The sequence below is a fragment of the Petaurus breviceps genome, unplaced genomic scaffold, assembly GCF_028583685.1.
Source record: "Petaurus breviceps papuanus isolate PSGF00001 unplaced genomic scaffold, PetGlider_PUasm1.0 90779, whole genome shotgun sequence".
Lineage (NCBI taxonomy): Eukaryota > Metazoa > Chordata > Mammalia > Diprotodontia > Petauridae > Petaurus > Petaurus breviceps.
The window spans coordinates 701917-717173 of record NW_027187344.1 but is presented as its reverse complement, the minus strand read 5'-3'; the positions used below and the strand labels follow the sequence as shown (position 1 = coordinate 717173).

At 44.5% G+C, this 15257-nt stretch overlaps 2 long non-coding RNA genes across 4 annotated transcripts in view; one reads left to right on the top strand and one right to left on the bottom strand.

Annotated features, from left to right (window-relative positions):
* Positions 1 to 14696, top strand: part of LOC138147215 (uncharacterized) — a 45097-nt gene extending 30401 nt beyond the window's left edge. The window contains exons 3-4 of one of the 2 annotated variants that reach the window (XR_011164730.1): positions 13071 to 13190; positions 14224 to 14696. This is a non-coding gene — a long non-coding RNA (uncharacterized lncRNA). Of the gene's footprint in view, positions 1 to 13070; positions 13191 to 13859 lie in introns of both variants that reach the window. The other variant, XR_011164729.1, reaches the window with a different exon arrangement.
* Positions 1 to 15257, bottom strand: part of LOC138147216 (uncharacterized) — a 69243-nt gene that overhangs the window by 1142 nt on the left and 52844 nt on the right. Inside the window, exon 1 of one of the 2 annotated variants that reach the window (XR_011164731.1) lies at positions 1061 to 1302. The exons of the other annotated variant lie outside the window; for it this stretch is intronic. This is a non-coding gene — a long non-coding RNA (uncharacterized lncRNA). Of the gene's footprint in view, positions 1 to 1060; positions 1303 to 15257 lie in introns of those variants that run through there. 2 annotated transcript variants of the gene reach the window in all.

Genomic DNA, 15257 nt, shown 5'->3' with positions numbered 1-15257 from the left:
AGAGAGAGAGAGAGAGAGAGAGAGAGAGAGAGAGAGAGAGAGAGAGAGAGAGAGAGAGAGAGAGAGAGAGAGACTGAGGTTCTCCAGAAGTGGGGTGTTGGGGCAGAGGATGAGGAGATGGGAACATCCACAGCCAGACTGCAGTCCAGGGCTGTGGCGTCTCATTAAGCCATCTCAGAAATCTGAAGTCGGGCTCCTCGCCCAGTTCCCCAGAGCTGCGGCTGGGTTTGGGCCCCTAGTTTAATCTTCTGCTGAAAAGATAATTTTGTTGAGTCCCTATTGTCAGACCTAGGGAGAAAACAAAGCCTCATTTGTGGAGGCTTTTTTCGATTGCCCTGAACAGGCTCTGGCATTTTCCCTCCCAATGGAAAACACTGTAACCGGAAGTTTGTTCATAACGCTCTCTTTTTGTCAAGTACAGAATCACTTTTGTTACCAGAGGGCAAGCACATGTTGGGAGCTATTCCCCCCCCCCCCCCCTTTTCTGGCTTTTCCCTGCAAAACGGTCAGTGTGTATGCATGAGTGTGAGACTGAAAGCAGGTGGGGGAGGGGACCGTGAATAAACTCAAATCTTTGGCCTCCCTTCCAGGCTCCATAGAATCCTAGTTCTCTGCTCCCTCTCAGATGAAGTGGCAGTTCCGTGCATGGTCCTTGAGGGTAGACCAGAATTCAGAATAAGCCCCAACGTCTGGGGCCTCATCGACCCCCATGTGTTAAGGACTTTATCCCTGCCAGGAAGGACCCACTCCTCCAAAACATCCCCCCCCCCACTGATCCTAGACATTCCACCATCCTTTCATTTACTAAATTCTGTCAATACTAACTGCAAGATATAGAATCATTAGATGATTTAGAGTAGGAAAGAAACTTAGATGGATAAGTCCTGAGGCCTTAACCATTTTTTGCGTTTGGCAATCTAGTGATCCCTATCAACCTCTTCTCATGTTTAAATGTTTAAATCCGTATAATAAAACACATAGGATTACAAAGGAAACCAATTGTATTGAAATAAAGATAAAATTCTTTTTCCCATCCAAGTTACCTGAAATCTATTCTTACCCTTTGAGGGTCTGTGAATCCCAAATTAAGAACCTCTGATCGAATCCAATTCCATCATGTTACAGATGAGGAAGATGCAGCCTGAATAGTTGGAGGCTGACCATGTTGCCTCTCCAATCCCAGCAGTGCTCCCTCCCTCACACCCTGGTTCAAAGTCTTCATCACCTCTCACCTAAGACCTTTTGCATCTGCTGCTTATCTTATACCCATATCAACTGTGAGAAGTAAGCAGATTAGCAGTATTATCCCTATTTGACTGATAAGGACACTGAGGCACAAAGCAGTCCAAAGTCATACACCACATCATTGTGACTGGGTTGGGAATAGAAACCCGGGTTTTCTGCCTGGGACTCTAAAGTTTGTTAGTCCTATAGTGGATCCTTTGCTTTATTGCTAAGTGAGTAAATCTCCAAAGGCAGAGACTGTATCTTGAATTTTAGTGGTTTTCTTCCCGGTGAAGGAATAATTCCATCTGTGATGTGCTGATTGGACCCACAAGGACAAAGAAACTTCCCAGGAAACAGTCCTGTCCCCAGGGTAGGGGGTTATGAGTAGAGCTCAGTGGGGGCGACGGAGTGGGGGTGCAGGGGCGCCTAAATGCTGGACGCTGAAGGAAATCCTTTTATTTTTTGGTGGTGAAATGAAACAAACCCAGTTCTTGTTTATTTCCTGGTTAATTGTGTTGTGGAGGATGGAGATGGCCTCCCTGGGCCTGGGCTGTTAACTCTTTCTCTTCTGGATTCATTGTCTTGCTTCCTTCATTTTTCCCAGCACTGGGATGTTTAAATGCAGAGGCAAGGGGTGGGATGGGGGAAGGGCAATGAGAAGGGGAGGGGGGGGGCAGAACGATGACTTTTCCTGATGGGAGCCAGGCTGGATTGAGGAGAAAGGAAGAAAAAAACAAAACAAAACAAAAACAAACCATCAGCAATAAATAAAGTTCATTGGCATGTGAAGTCTGAGAACCAGGAAACTGGGCCCTCCCTGGTCCCCCATAAACCAGGGCTAGGAGCCTGGGGGTTGGGGGAGGGGATGAGGAGGAACTTTTAGAAGAAATTGAGTCTTGGTGTATTCCTGAGGGAAAAGGACTAGGGAGAATGGAATTTGGAGGGCTCTCCCAAATTCAGATGGTAGGAAGCTGGCCTTGAGAAGCCCCAGGGTCAGTGGGAGGGAGATGGGGCAGGGGAGGGGAGCAGGAGGCTGGCATTTTGTGAAGATAGCTTTGGCATCCTTTTTGCCCACCTGTTGTTCTCCCTGTCTTGACTTTTTTCTATCATCTCATCACAAATGAACTAGGCCCAGAGAATACTCACAGGGGCTCTATTCCCTCCTAAGTAATATGGAAGGCAGCAAGGAATAGAGCACAGAGATAGGTTCTGGAGTGAGGAACCCCAAGATTCTAATGTTACCTCAGACACTGACTTAGCTGTATGACCCTGGGCAAGTCACAAATGGAGCTAATGCTCTCTGTAGCAATTACTTTGAAGGATTGTTGTAAGGGTCAAATTAGATTTTGTCTCTATAATCTCTTATACGTATTTCTTTACATTTATGCAAAACACTTTTTAAACTTTACTATGTAAATGTCAATTATAATAGCAATTCTCCTCGGTTATATATACCTAGATGATCCAAAGCAAATATTTCAAAGATGTTATATTCACACACACACATTTCCATCATGCATTAAAGCCCAGTGCCTCACCACGGGTGTGAAGGTGACCCTAGGTTTGCAGCTAAGCACAAACTAACAGATTCTACTAAGCTGGAAAAGTTTTGAGTATGAGCCAAGTGACTGACTCCTGTGTGTTTGTCATCCAAGGACCAGTCTAGCTCCAGACTTATAGACAGGTTCATCACCAAGGTTGACCACCAGGCAGTGGCTTGTTTTGGACATTCATGAAGACCATTAGCTAAAAAAGTAAGAAGTGTGGGGTGGCTAGGTGGCACAGTGAATAGAGCACCAGCCCTGGAGTCACGAGGATCTGACTTCAAAATCTAGCCTCAGACATTTAACACAAAAACTAGCCGTGTGACCTTGGGCAAGTTACTAAACCCCAATTGCCCTCCAAAAAAGGCAAAAAAAAAAGTAAGAAATGCTTGTGACCATAGTCAGTGGAGGCTGTACTCATATCCAGGAAATTATGGATCCTTTCAATATAAAAGGAAGTGCATGTCAGGTAGACAGTCAACAAACATTTATTAAATGCTTACTATGTGCAAGGTACCACACTAAGCACTAGAGAAGCAAAGAAAACCTAGAGCTTGTCCCTGCCCCAAGGGGCCCTCACATTCTAATGGGGCAGACAACTTGCAAACAGCCATGTACAAATGAAATATATAGGCTAACTTGGAAATAATCTACAAAGGGAGGGCACTAACAGCTGGGAGGGACCAAAAAAGGTCAGTGTCCTGCAGTAGGTGCAAGATGAGCTATCTTAAAAGGAGTCGGGAAAAACTAAGAGGCAGAGGCAAAGAGGGATAGTGTTCCAGGTACAGGGACAGGCCAGTGCAAAGACAAAAGCATAGAGCCAATTGGGACATGCAATATCATATATGAGGAACAGTGTAGCTGTGTCCCAGAATGCATAGAGGAGAGTCAAGTGTAAAAAGACTGGAAGAGTAGGGAGGGATCAAGTTATAAAGAGCTTTAAATGACAAATAGAGCACTTCAAATTTGATCAAGTAGCTAAAGGAGTGTAATAAGGGGGGGGGGGGGGTGCAGTGTGACATGGTCTGGCCTATGCTTTAAGCTGAGGGGAAGATGGATTAGATCGAGCCTTGAGTCAAGGAGGCCAAGCAGCAGACCATTGCAATAGTCTGGTGCTGAGGACATCGAGGGTTTGCATCATGGTGAAGGCTGTGACACTGGAGAAGAAGGGTCCTTGTATAAGAAACATTTCAAAGGTAGAAAAAGCAAAACATAGCAACAGACTGGATAGATGGGGTGAGTGTGAGTGAGGAGTAGAGGAGGACACCAAATCTGGGGACCATGTGGTGTCCTTGGGGAAGTCTGGAAGAGGGGAGAGTTGGTGGGAAAGAGATAACGAATTCTGTTTTGGACACGTTGAGTTTAAGATGCCTGTGGGACATCTGGTTCCAGGGGTCCAAAAGACAGTTGGTGATGTGAGACCGGAGCTTAGGAGAAAGGAGCACTGGTCATGCTGATCTGGAAATCATGTGCGCCCATGCATAGGGGGGTAACTGAACCTGTATACTTCCTTGAAGGACTTGTGACGTCCTTCATGTGGATATTCCTTCTAGTTATTAGAAAGGAATACTGATTTTTCTTTGCTTCACTATGAATATTTGTCACAATGGTTTTCTTTTTCATTTTTTCCAACGGATTGGGGGGGGGGAAGATGAGAGAAAGAGAAAAGCAATGCTCATTAATTGAAAAAAAATGCAATTAAAAAATAAACACTGAATCTGTCAGCAGAAGATCTGGTGAATGTTCAGATCCCACATTTGCCACTTCCTGTCTACCTCTGGACTGTGGGCTAATTGCTTCACCATTTTCCATCTTCGGTTTCCTCATCTATAGAAGACTAAGTTGGACTCCATGGCCTCTAAAGTTTTTCCCAGTTCCAAATCTAAGGTCCTAGGATCCAGATGACAAATTCTCTATAAGAGTCAATGGTCCTCGACAGTTGATATAGCCAAAAAACTCATCACCCCTCAGCCAACCTGATGATAAGCTTCTCTGAATTTAGTTAGGTTGGTCCTCAGAATACAGACACAAAGTCTATAATCTGGCTGATAATCAAAGCTTTTGTTGCTTGGAAGGATTTGCCAGAGTTTACACTCTGCCTTTGAGAATGCAGGATCATTTAAATGCCAGAATGAAACATTGAAGGAGGGTTTTAGGGAAGAATATATATATATATGAATGTACATATTTATAAATATGTATTATATCTATGGGTATGTGCCAAAACCAACTAGAAATGATTATTGGATTATATCCTACTTGGGACCATGTGATATTTCATAAAATCACAGACTCTTGTTTTTTGTTTTGTGTTTTTTGGAGGGGGGAAAGCAAGGCAATTGGAGTCAAGTGACTTGTCCAAGGTCACCCAGCTAGTGTGTCAAGTATCTGAGATCAAATTTGAACTCAGGTCCTCCTGACTCCAGGGTCAGTGCTCTATTCACTGCACCACCTAGCCGCCCCAATTTTAGATATTTCTATGATTACCTTTCATCTTTTAAGAATCTGTAATTTTGGGGCAGCTAGGTAGTACAGTGAACAGAGCACTGACCCTGGAGTCAGGAGGACCTGGGTTCAGATCCAGCCTCAGACACTTCACACACACACACACACACACACACACACACACACACACACACACAAAACCCTAGCCATGTGACCTTGGGCAAGTCACTTAACCCCAATTGCCCTCCAAAAGGCAAAAATAAAAATAAAAAATATCTAAAATCTGTCATAGTTAGAGGTTTGCAAGATGCATCCTCACAACAACCCTGGGAGGCAGGTGGTATTATTATCCCTAGTTTCTGGGGCTGAGCCAAGTTAAATGATCTGTTACGGGTCATATAGGCTGGTAAGTATCTAAGAGAGAATTTGAACTCAAGTCTTCCTGATCCAAGTTCCACATTCTTATTTACTATACCAGGTCAATTTAAAAAAAATAGTTCAACTGTTGCATCTTACAGAGGAGGAAACTGAGGCCCAGAGAGGGGAAGTGATATGCCCAAAGCCAAATAGAGTGTGCTTGCAGGACCATGCCAGGACTGGGACCCAGGTTTCCTGATTTGTTGTCTGGGGTTCTTTTCCTCATGTCTTTTCCCTTCCAGAACCAAGGTAATAGCACCAGCATTATACTCTCTTTGGGAAGCAACTCCACCCCCACCCCCAGGGTGATGCCAGGTGGGAAGGCACTTTCTTCTTAAGGACCATCTCTTCCCCAAAGAGCTTTTCTAGCCCCCTGCCCAGCACTGCCCCCCCCCAACTTCCCCAAAGAGCTGAGAGAAGTTGGATCTGGAGTACATCTCATAGACTTTGCCGATTCTCCCACACTTGCCTCTTGCATACATTCATTCTCCTTTTGGCTCCCTGCCTCCATCCCACTGGAAACTTCAACCAGATGTATTTACTCCTTCTCATCTTCTCCAGGGAGGAAGAGAAGTCTGCTCTTGGAAGGAAGCATTGGCAGGGGAGGTGGAGGGGGAAGTCTTTCCAAATCCAGGGAATTAGGCTTGTCACTGTGAGGGCCTGCCCAGCTGCGGGGGCAGCTCTGGGAACAGCCTGACCTCAGTTATTGCAGGTAGGAAATACCCAGCCCCCAAAAAGGATCCCACACTCCAAGTTTCAGTATTCTAGTTACTGTCTGGAGTTGATGGCTCAGTTTTAGGTCAAGTAGCTTGCTTAATAAGGTTTGCAACTCAAAGGGACCTTAGAGATGAAACTTCCCCCTTTCTCACTCTTGCCTCATTTTACAGATGTGGAAGTCGGGGAGCAGAGAAATGAAGAAACTGCCCAGCGTCACCTAGGGAATTATGGCAGACCCAGGACTAGAACCCACGTCACCCAACCCAGGGTTATTTAGCTGATCCCACAACTTAAATGAGTTCTTTCTAGTCTTCCTCTATCATAAAGGCGATGGGTTTGGGGTAGTTGGAGTCAAAGGTTCTGGTAAGCATTGGGTTAGATTTTGCACATCCTCTTCATTTCAGCCTGGGACTATGCCATTTATAGCCTCTTGGTTTCTAAACATCACTCAGTTATGTCCCCAAAACAGGCTAAGGTTCCTCTGCATATACACAGAATAGGCAATCTAGCTCTAGCTTATACATCTTGTATTCATATACCAGAGACAGGATGGCCACAGGGAAAGGACACTGGACTTGAAATCAGGAAGACCTGGATTAAAATCCTTTCCTAGATCCCTATTAGATATGTAACCCTGAAAAAGTCACTTAGTTTCTCTGGGCTCAGTTTCCTCCTCTGTAAATTGAGGGGGTTGGACTTTATGGTCTTAGATTGCTTCCTGTTCTCAATCTATGATCATTTGATTGCATCGTTTCATGAGAAGCACATGGATGATTTATGTGAACTGATACCAAATCAAGAAAGCAAAACCAGGAAAATAATATGCACAGTGACCACAGCAATGAAAATTAAAAAAAAATAAAATAAAATTGAATGGCATATAGTAATAACATCCAACATTGGTCCCCAAAGAATAGTTAAGAAAATGGACCTCCTTCCCTTCTTTGCAAAGGTGGGGGAATTATGTGTGTCCAATATGGCATATATTGTCAGACAGTGGATCTGTTGATTGGTCTTGCTGAACTGCTTTTTTTCTCTTTGTTTTTTAAAAAAGATTATTAGAAAAAGTACAGTTCACTGGATTAGAGGAGGGTGTTTTTAAAAAGTCAATAAAAACAAGATTTTCAAAATACCATCTGATGCGCACCTCTCTCTGGTACACAACCAAATTGTGAGCTGCCAAAGTGAACAACTTTTTCTCCCACATTGTCTAGCTGAGGACTAAATGCTCACTGAGCTATCAGTAAAGACTCCTTGAACTCAAAAAACAACTTGCAAGCAGAGGATGTCCAGAGTTATTAAGTTATATATATATATATATATATCATTGGTTCGTAGGGTTTAGAGTGGCAAGGGACCTTAGAGAGCATCTGGTCCAAATCTTACAGAAGAGGACATTGAGGCCCAGAGAGGTGAAGTATCTTACTCAGCATCATATAAGTAGAGATGGGGTCTGAACTCAGGCCTCCTGAGGCCACATTCAGTGTTCTTTCTCTACCCACCTCCTCTCCAAATTCTACCTGTCCTTCAGGGCCCACCTTCCCCAGGCAGCCTTCCTAGACTATTCCTATCCAGAACATCTATAGTACTTACTCTCTATGTCACACAGAAGGATCACAGTGTTTACTATTTAATCTTTCTCTGATTTTTTTTCCAAAGTAAAAAAAACTCCATATAGACTGGAAACTCCATGAGGGCAGGAACTGTGTCTTTTCCATTTTTCCCTCTCCAGGCCCTTGCACATAAGAAGTTCTCAATAAATGTTTATTGATTGCACCATTGATGGTTTATCCTGCCTCCTTCAGAGGAATCCTGCTAGTCCCCTGCCCTCCCTCCTGGCTTCAGGCCTTCAGGAATGGGACACTTGTGTCTCCCACAGCGTTAAATGCCACTTGGGGCTCTGAAAAACCCACTATTGTGTTACAGGATAAACATTTATTGAATATTTCCTGCTTGGCCCAGATCCTATTCAACTCCTCTAAGGTCTGTGTGCAGGTTTTCTTTTTGCCAAACTCAGGTTGGGGGAGGGAGGGTATTTTGCCTGAATGTAAAGGAAAACTGCCTTGAGACTGTGGGGGGGAGGGGGAGGGAAGGAGGGAAGGGAGGGAAGGGAAGCAGGCGGTGAGGGACCAGCAGGCCAGAGACACAATCTGTGTCAGCTCACTGTTCCCCCTTAGCTCTTCTCTCCCAAGGTCTGACATGAGCTGAGCTGAGGAAGAGGTTATGGGAATGTGCTGGTGTCGAGTCTCTGGAGAGCTATAGGGCAGCAGTTCGGGTTTATGGGGATGTTTGGGTAAAAGCTATTTTGGCTCCACAGCCCAAGCCCCCACTCCAGACTGGGATGTGAACAAACCACGTCTGGGCCATGTGGTCTGGGGGGGGGAGGGGGAAGGTTGTTTCATAGTATCCTAGAGCAAGGGGATTCATGGTAGAAGTTAGGAGTTTTCTGTGCAATCTAGCTTACAGAGTCTTTGTGGAAGGGTAGATAGGGGAAGGAAATTTGGCATATTTTTGGCACTTGGAGCCAAACTCAACAGGGGAAGGGCTGTGCCAAGGGTGTGGCAAATGTGGTCAAGGCCAAGAGCTAAGTGCCAGAGCCTGAGAAGGGAAAGAGGGGATGAACTGGGCTTGAATCTGGGGAGTTTGCAAAGTCAGTAAAGCCTGGGGTGCAAGGATATTTCCCAGATCGAGGAGGGAGATATTACAAAAGGCTCTTTTAGCCTCCTGTGGACAGAAATGCCCTCTCTAGGGGCCTTGGAGACCCCTACCTTCCACGAACCCCTAAACTCTGTGCAGGTTTCTCTTCTGATTGAACAGTACTTTTTTCCAAACTTTCCATTCCAACATACACCCTCCACTCTGGACAAATCAGGTTCCTCATTGTCCTAGGGTCCACCTTGATCATTTATGTCTTTGCTTATGATTTCCTCCTGCCTGCCCGGTTCCTCTTCCTACCTGTCCAAATTCTTACTATACTTCATGATCCACCTCTTGTCTCAACTCTTCCATGAAGCCCTCCCTGACTGCTAAAATGAACGTTTTTCTCCCCCATCTCTGAGGTCCTTCATCAGTCACATTCCAAGCTGATGCTTCAATTCTGAAGAGCTATGATTTTGTTGATAAGAGTATTCCCACCACCAATCAATCAGTCAATCAATAAGCGTTTCTTAAGTGTTTAATCTGTGCCAGGCACTGTGAAGGGTACTGGGGGTGCAAAGACAATAAATGAAATAACTCACAGGAGCTTACATTCTAATGGGGAAGAATACAAGTACATGTAGAATTACATATAACATAAATATTAAATTAATAAATGCAAAATAGTTAAATACAAGGCAACTTGAGGAGGGCACTAGTAGTTAATGGGATCAAGAAAGATTTCAGAAGACTGATGGGGTATGTGGGGAAATGTTTAACAACAAGATCTCTGGAGAAAAAGGCATTCATGACATGCTTCTAAGTTTAATTTTCATTATTAACATTTTCTCCATTGCTTTCTGAAGTCTAAACAATCAACAAAACAATTAAATCAAACCTTAATTTATAGTATTTGCTGATTTGGGAGATGTAAAAATTCAGTGAAAATTTAACAATCAGGTCTGTGGCCGGCCAGTAAGAGCTGGCTCCAGGACACCTCTGGGCTAGTACTTGAGCTGCTTCTTTGAAGAGAGGGACACTAGGAGGCAGAGGTCAGGAAGGGATGCATCTCAGGCATGGAGAATGGCCAATGCAAAGAAATGGAGATGAGAGAGGAAATGCCATGTGTGAGGAGCAGAGAGAAGCCCAAATTGTGTGGATCATGGGGCATTGGAAGCGATGGAACATACAAGGAGGCTGGACAATTCCATTGGAGCCAGGCTATGAAGGCATTTAAAAACTTAACAAAAGAAACATTTCTTTTTTTAAGATTTTTCTTTTTGCTTTTTGGAGAGGGGAAGGTAGGGCAATTGGGGTTAAGTGACTTGCCCAAGGTCACATGGCTAGTTTTGTGTTAAGTATCTGAGGCCACATTTGAACTCATGTCCTCCTGACTCCAGGGCCAGTGCTCTATTCACTACCTCACCTAGCCAGCCCAGGAAACGTTTCTTGAAGCGTTTCCACCTTGGTAGGACCTATCAAAGTTAATGCTCCATTGACAGGACTTGGAGAACCAGGGTTCCCCTTCATCCTATAAGGACCCATAACAGGACCTTAATAAAGTCCAAACTCTGTGATTTGGACTTTAGTGCTATGTGATCTGTTCTCCTTTCTAGCTGCTTCCTATACATGGTATCCCCAAAGTCTTAGTGCACTTTTCATCTATTAAAGCTTAAAACAATTTTTTGGAGCACTCAGTATAAGTCTCATCACCCCAAATACATAAGAAAATCCTGAAGGAAAGAAATACATCTTCCCACTTTATACCACCAAGCACAGGGATTGTAAATAATATATTTTGAGAACTAGAAGGTGCCTTAGAAAGCACCTATATCCTTCATTTCACAGATGGGGGAACTAGGACCTGCAGGGGAAGCCACTTGCCCAAGGTCACACACCAAGTTGGGGCAGAGATAGAAATATGACCCGTTTCCTGACTCTCAGACCAGGGCTCTGTACAATGTTCCAAAGCTTTGATTGGGTCTCTAAGAGCCTTTCCTCCCGCAGAGTTCTTTGCAGCCTTGCAGGGTGGGAAGAGGCACATGAAGGAGTTTTGGGCATGCATCGTGGGAAACAGTGGGGACCTAGGAAGGAAGCCTGGCTCCAGGTCTGGCTGGGAGCAGGAGGTAGGGATTGATGGAACAGTCTCTCTCTGCCAGGAGAGCCAGTATTGTGACCTGAGGAGTAGAGTCGCAGGGTGGAGGGGGAAGGAAGCCCAGATGGAATGGAGCCAGGGACCCACAGAGCTCTTCCAAAGGCGGGGAATGGGGGCGAGAGCAGGCAGAAAGCAGAATAGGAGGACATAACAAAATAGGTGAGGCGGGATGATGTCATGGAATGATCCCTGGACTGGGTGGAGCTGAAGACCTGAGAGTGTGGATAACCCTCTTCACTGCTGGAGACACCATCTTCAGCTCTGGTCAGGAGGTCTTTGTGTGTGAAGGATGATACATTGTTATGACTGCTTGGGGGTTTCTGGAGTAAAACCCCCAGAAAGTTCCCCCCTCTAAAGACCAGAGAAAAGGAGGGGGAGTCAGAAAGGAGAAACCTGCTGTGATCCAGAGGTCCTGGGAAGCAGGAAGCAGGCCCCTTCCCCAGCTCTCTCCCCCAAGCCAATGCCAGGTTAGGGTTTCCCCTGTCCCCACTAGTGGGCCAGGCTGTAGCTGTGATCAGCCCCCTCTGCCTGTCCACAGACTGCGCCGCTGAGGGAGCCTGGCCCAGCTCACTGAAAAGTTACAGAAATGTCCTTTTGTTGGACCAAACAATAACGCTTTGAGTCCAGCCCCTTATCTCTTAGCCCATGGTGAGAAGCCGTGCTGCACTCAGAGCACTCGCGCCCCCCCCCCCCACTCTACCCCCCAACAACAACAACAACAAAAAGCCCAGAAGAAAAGTGCAGATTCGAAAAGAGTCGATAACAGTTCTCTCTTCTGGATGTGCCTGGGATTGCTGGAAGCAGCCCTAGTGAAATCAGAACCTCCTGGCAGATAAGTCTGTGAATAGACAATAGCTCCTGGCATTTTCCCCTTTGCCAGCACTGCCCTTGGGGAAACAGGGCACTGGCATTCCCAGAAATAGAGTGAATACCTTCCCCGACAAGTTTAAAGGGGCCTAGGAGTAGGGTCAGTAGGAAAATGTGTGTCGCCTCCCTCTGTCCCAACACAATCTTGTCTCCTGTTCTCTCTTGTCACTTCCAGGTTTGACCATTCTCCCCAAAGATAGCCATCCATCCCCAGGAGTCTAGGCTCCAAGGTCTTATATCTGGGGACAATATGAATAGGGTACCCTCAATTCTAGAGAAGCAACGAAGTAGTGGGTAGAGGACCAGCCTTGGAATCATAGATCTGAGTTTAAGTCCTGACTCCCATACATACTAGCTGTGTTACCCATGAGCAAGCCACCTAAACCTCTCTGTGCCCTAAGCAACTCTGTAAGAACAGGAGCTGTAGGAAATGCATACCTGATGTAATAAGGGAGTTTCCTTGCCAGGGAATCCCTACACCAATGAAATTATATGTCTATACCTAAATAAATAAATTCCTAGACTCTTAGAGTTATAAAAGATCTCAGAGATTGTTCTAGCCTCATTAATACTAATAAATGGGGAAGAGGCCCATCTGAGAGGGGTAGTAACTTGCCTGAAGTCACACAAAGAACAGAACTGAGAAAGCGGATATTGACAGACCTTGAAGGATTTTCTGACTTCTAAGTGATTTAGCAATATAAAACAGCAGAACTGGAGGTGGTGTAGTAGACAGAGTGCTAGACTTGGGATCAGGAAGATATGGGTTTACATCCTACCTATGACACTTATTAGTTTTGTGACCCCAGGCAAGTCACTTCATCTTTGTGGGCCTCGGTTTTCCTCATCTGTGAAATGGAAGGGGAAGATATTGGATTGGTGATTTCTAAGATCCCTTTTAGATATAAATATTATTAAAGATTTCTTAACCAGTTTTCTCGTTTTACATTTGGAGAAACTGAGGCCCTGTAGTAACTTGCCCAAAGTTACATTGCTAATTAATAGTAGAGCCAGGGCTAGAGCCCAGGCATTCTGACCCCTGACCAATGCTCTTTCCACAGCACCATGCTGACTCTGAGTCCAGTGTTAATGGATTTGTTGAGAATGTCCCAGAGATGTTCAGTAGCAGTTCCCATCATATTCCCAGCCTTTGGGAACAATGGCCTACAAAGTCCACACAGGTAAGACATCTATTTTCCATGGCCCAGTCTCCAATCTAAGGATCCCCTTGCTCCCATCACAGGCCAGTCTGTCTTCCCACTCTTCTTGAGCCCCAGTTATCCAGTCTTCCCCACAGACTTTCAGCTGTCTATGTTCCAGATCCTGTATCTCTTCCAGCGATGGAGAATGAAAGATGTATACACACACACACACACACACACACACACACATACACACACACACACAGAGTCCCATGAAGATCTCCTGAGCCTGGGTAAGGTGGTTGAAAGACCACCTGAGTTGTGTCTGATGGGTACTTCACTCTATTCAGATGTAGCTTCTTTTCCTCTTAGACACCAATCAAGTTGGGGACTCTAACCCAGAAGTCAGGAAACAAGTTGAATTTTAGTCTGGTCCTGGCAACTAAATCACCCTGTAACCTTGGGTGATTTACTGATTCTCTCTGAGCCTCTCAGTTTCCTTCCCTGCCTACATCTCCCATGACTGGGTAAAGACCTAGCAGGATAGTGCTACCTATCTGGGTAAAGACCTAGCAGCCTGTGAAGAGAAAGCACTTTTAAAAGTTTGAAGCTTCTGCTATAAGAATGCCACTCAGAAGATGGTGGATTCATGGTTCATGGCAAAGGACCCTAACCAGTTCCAGCAGAGTTTTCTTTTCTCCCACTCAGGAATGAATGACCTCCCCGGAATCCAAGAAAGAAGAAGATCTAGGGACTCAAATGTTGCAACTTCCTCTACCCTGAGAAAGAGTCCACAGGGCAGTGTTGCTATCAGACCAATTCTTCTGGAGCCCAAGCCCCCACAGTCCTCTGGCTCATCAATCTCAGATATACCCAGTCTGAGCCATGGGAAGGTGTCCTGATGGCTAAATATGGCATAAAATGGAAAGAGAATGTTATTTTGAGCAAACTTAATTTCCAGACCCATCCCTACAATATATATTTATAGTCTCCAGTGTGTTTGTGCCAGCAGGACATCTTTCCAAATTTTATATTTAGTTTCTTGTGGGTAACTGGAGTATTTTTTGCCTAGAAAACAAACGCTTCCAGTTGACCAGAATCTGAGATGGATTGGGCCTTCAGAGAGCACTCATTTTCTTCTGGAGAAGATTTTGGCAGCTTGATTTTTTAAAATATACTATTAAAAGATACATTTTGGAACATTGTCTTTAAAAAGAAGGCTGTTAGTTCTTTGTAAAATTGGACCAGAGTTTTCTTTGTAAACCCTGCCCGGCTACCTCCAAGGCCTAAGCCCATGGCTTAGAATATGTGGGTAGAGTGTGGAAGAAGCACTCAGAAATGGTCTCCTTTTCTCAATCATGACTATAGATGTCTCACAAAAGTGGACTTTCCCCTTGCTATATATGCTCCAGACTGATTTTCAAGAAGGGTGTGTCAAAGAAAAGAATTTCTTCTCAGAAGTTATTTTGATATTATAATTTTCCATTACAGGCATTCCCTTTTCCTCCTAACCCCAACTTTCCCATTGACATTCCTGAGATTTTATATATGTAATACATATAATATATTAATTTTTATATATGATATTATTACATGTGTAATCATTAGGGAGCCTACTATGCATACATGGCCATGATGAAATTTCACTGTTAGAAATTAATCTTCTGAAGTTTTCTCCTTCTGATTTTGTGAGTCATATTTTTAATAGCTTCAACCTCTTCATTTTACAGAAGAAACTAAGGCCAGGGAATATTAAATGACTTCTCTAGAGACACACAACTGGTGTCTGAAGCAGAAGTTAAACCCAGGTTCTCCTGACTCCAAGTCCTATACCCTATATTTCTTTTCAATTAATGCTTGTAACAAAATTATACTGCCCCACAGAGCCATAGGCTTGACTTCATTGCACACCCTCATTAAATCTTTTTTTTTTTTTTTTTTGCTTTTTGGAGGGCAGTTGGGATTAAGTGACTTGCCCAAGGTCACATGGCTAGTTTTTGTGTTAAGTGTCTGAGTCTGGATTTGAACTCAGGTCCTCCTGACTCTAGGACCAGTGCTCTATTCACTGCGCCACCTAGCAGCCCCTAACCCTCATTAAATCTTCCA